A 3,779-nucleotide genomic window follows, 5' to 3' on the forward strand; every position below is an offset into this window, starting at 1 on the left:
TTTGGTAGCCATGCGCATGTAGTAAAATAAGGAAAGTTAACGAAGGGAGGTAAATATTAGGGACCGAGTTGATGAGGCTGCCCCTGTTTTGCCCTGCGTGTTTTTCTCCTTTCTGTGCCAAGGGTGTTATCACGGGCCGCATCAGGCACGGTGGATCCGACAATCAGTATGGGGTTTGCTGGGGAAGCCCGCATGTAGGAGATCAAGCTGGTGAGGGCAGCGTCCGCCCAGGAGACAATTAAGCACCTGAAGAAAGGAAAGGCACGCCGAGAAGATTAGCATGGCCCCTGCGCAAGGACGACACACAAATTCGTGAAGCATTCCATATTCTAAAATCACCCGTGGCACAAGCAGTAAATACAGTCAGCAGTAAGCATTAAAGAGGCAGTACGTGCCAAATTAGAACAACGGTCGGAACAGGCAACACGGGAAGCCAGACAGGGGCCCGGTGTAACAATACAGGAGGAACAAGGCGAGCAAAGGCAAGTCTACAGGAAAGCCAGAAGAGGCAAAAGTCGGGAATGACGGAAGAAAGAACAAGAAGAACGCAAGAATTCAGCGCATGGGCCAAAAAGGCAGAAAAAGACCAGGGGGCCAAAGGGGTGCTGGATGTGATGCAAAAGGAAGAAAGGGCTAGGGCAATGTCGCCCCTGCTGCTAGAGGATTCCACGAACAGCGACGAGGAAGCCGCGGTACCCCAAGGACAGAAGAGGGCAAGAGAAGTGGCGGAAGAGTCGCAGAAGCCAGAGAAGAACATGCTAGACCCAAGAGGGGCACAGGAGCAGCCGGAGGCGCCGTTGAGGAGTCAAAGGAAAGGTATTGTTAAAAGGGATAACAGAGTTGGGGAAAAAATGGTGAAAAGGTTAAAGACATGCAGCACGGCTCAGGGTAAGTCGCCCAGAACCGGGGAGCATGGAGCACAATGGGGGCTTGATGGAATGAATAAGGATGAAAAGGCAAGGGCAAGGTCGCCTTTGCTGCTAGAGGAGGCCAGCTGCAGCGAAGAGGAATACCACAAGGCCAAAGGAGGTCGAGAGAAGACCCAAGAGGGGCACAGGAGCAGCCGGAGGCACCGTAGAGGAGGCAAAGGAAAGATACGGTGAAAAGGGATAACAGAGTTGGGGAAAAAATGCTAAAAAGGTGAAAGGCATGCAGCACGGCTCAGGGTAAGTCGCCCAGAACCTTGGAGCATGGAGCACAAGGGGTGCTGGATGTAATAAAGAAGGATGAAAAGGCAAGGGCAAGGTCGCCTTTGCTGCTAAGGGAGTCCAGCAGCAGCAAGGAGGAATACCACAAGGCCAAAAGAGGCGGAGAGAAGACCCAAGAGGGGCACAGGAGCAGCCGGAGGCGCCGTGGAGGAGGCAAAGGAAAGGTACGGTGAAAAGAGAGAACAGAGTTGGGGGAAAATTGGTAAAAAGGTTAAAAGCATGCAGCACGGCTCAGGGTAAGTCGCCCAGAACCCGTGGAGGGAAGGTTAAGAAGCAAGAGGCAAGGGGTAACGTCTTCAGAGACGAAAAGTAGCAAAGGTAAAGAGGGGGGCCATTTAAAGGCATGAGTGAATAGGAAGGGAGTAGTGAGCAATAACGAACAGAAAAGGGGGGCCTGGACCAGTGGGCAACGGGTTTCCCATACGACAGAGGGTGGCACAAGGAAGTACGCCAGGGTCGAGTTACCAGGGAACGGGTGTTACCTGACCAGTCTACCTGACTGTAAGGTAGAGGACATGTAGGAGGATGAAAAAGGATCATTAAAAGGGCACCAGTAGCAAGGACCCCTGTTATAAGGGGAGGGCGGATTTCCAAAGATGGTACATTGTTATATTGCAGTAATACACAGATGACGGGGTGTCACTTGTAACATACCAACAGAAAGTCTTAAAGGAGACAAAGCATTTGGGCATGATGGGAAAATAATGATAGAAGCAAAGACAGGTACAAACATCAGGACATGATAATAACGACAAGGAATCATTTGAGGTCAGGGGAACAGAACCTGTGGGGCAGTCAATAGGGGAAACAAAGAGGACGGCAGAGTAGCAAAGTAACAGACCACCAACGGTGCAAAAGGGGTGGCAGGGGAGATAGCGTGAAAAGCATAGCTGGGAGAATGGAGCACAAGAGGAAGGGCAGGAAAGGGGAAATGCCAAAGTGTCCATTAAGCTTACACGAATAAAGCATCGGGAAAAGGAGAATATGGCCGCGTAGAGGGCAGGAAAATAACACCCACACCGGGGAAAGGCATGGGTTCCACGAATAAGCTCCGGAAATAATTAAGAGGTTAGCCAATAAGGCTGACTGGAAAAAGGAAAAAGATGGCCACATGTATGGCAGGAAAATAACGCCCATACTGAGAAAGGAATGGGTTCCCCGGAGAAACATCAGAAATGATGAAAAGGTTAGCCACAAGGCTGACTGGAAAAGGAAAATATGGCCACGGGTTGGCAGGAAAATAACGCCCATACCGGGAAAGGAATGGGTTCCCCGGAGAAACATCGGAAATAATGAAAAGGTCAGCCACAAGGCCGACTGGAAAAGGAAAATATGGCCACAGGTTGGCAGGAAAATAACGCCCATACCGGGAAAGGCATGGGTTCCCCGGAGAAACATCGGAAATAATGAAAAGGTCAGCCACAAGGCCGACCGGAAAAGGAAAATATGGCCACGGGTTGGCAGGAAAATAACGCCCATACCGGGAAAGGCATGGGTTCCACGAATGAGCACAGGAAATAAGGAACGGGTTAGCCATAAGTTTGGCTGGGAAAGGTAAAGATGGCCAGGTGTATGGCAAGAAATTAACACCCACACCCGAAAAAGGCATGGGTGCCACGGGAGGAGAAGCGGAAATAGCAACAAAGAGGTCCGAGAAATAGGTAAAACCAAAGGAACCAGGGCGAGCCAAGGAGAATCAGGACAGGAACGTACAAAACGGGTAAGCAGTACAAAAAGCAGGTAAAGGGGTGATAGCGGAAACAGGACAAGACGTAGGTAAAATGTCAATGGCCAACAGGGGCGTTTGCTGTTAAAAAAGCGTTGGCCCAGGGTAAAAGGAAAAGATGGGCAGCAGCACATTTGTCTGCGGCCGCATATACCACAAAGGTGGCCGGGGTGACGGACCCAACAGATAGCACACGGTTAAGGAATACAATGAGGGGCTGGGCAAGATCACTGTTTTGGGGGGACCTGAGCGGTTTAGACAAGCAACCCCTCAGGTGTGGCGGCACGTGTCCAGGAAAGGATGCCACAGGACATCGAAAGGGAGGCTAAAGGAAGGGGGGCATCCCAACCCCTGGACACGAGGTGCCCAAAAAAGTGTTAATTACTGTACAGCTGTCATAACCAGTGTACAGTGCCATTTGTTTGTATATAATAAAGGCCTACGGCCATTTTAATTTTTCCACGCAAACAAAGCTGTCGCGTTATCATTCATGGGGCAGGGCACAGTATAACAGGGTAAAGAGCAGGGGGGGAACCCACACTACTCAGCCTATGCCCCAGGCCCCGTGCTGCACGAAGTGCGGCACGATGGAGGGCCTGGGGGGTTAGGCGCAGGGTGGGGGGATCCCAACAGGCAGGAAAAGAAAAAGGGAGGGGCAGCCAGAGCGGCGCCCCCACCCGCGGCGGGACCCAAAGGAACACAAGGAGACAGAAGCAAGGTGGGAAAAGTAACAGGGGGGTGGGAGGACAGGAAGGAGCACCGGCGGCATAAAATCAGCACAACAAAAGGTGGAAGGGGTACAAATACCCCAGAGAAGCAGGAACAAGACACAACCAGGTTAGGAG

General features: G+C 51.4%; 1 pseudogene; it reads left to right on the top strand.

Annotated features, from left to right (window-relative positions):
* The first annotated feature begins 266 nt into the window (after positions 1-266).
* LOC138527659 (U6 spliceosomal RNA) lies at positions 267-332 on the top strand (annotated as a pseudogene).
* Positions 333-3,779: the final 3,447 nt, after the last annotated feature.

Source organism: Ambystoma mexicanum, chromosome 14 (genome assembly GCF_040938575.1).
Source record: "Ambystoma mexicanum isolate Mex_15411 chromosome 14, UKY_AmexF1_1, whole genome shotgun sequence".
Taxonomy (NCBI): Eukaryota; Metazoa; Chordata; class Amphibia; order Caudata; family Ambystomatidae; genus Ambystoma; species Ambystoma mexicanum.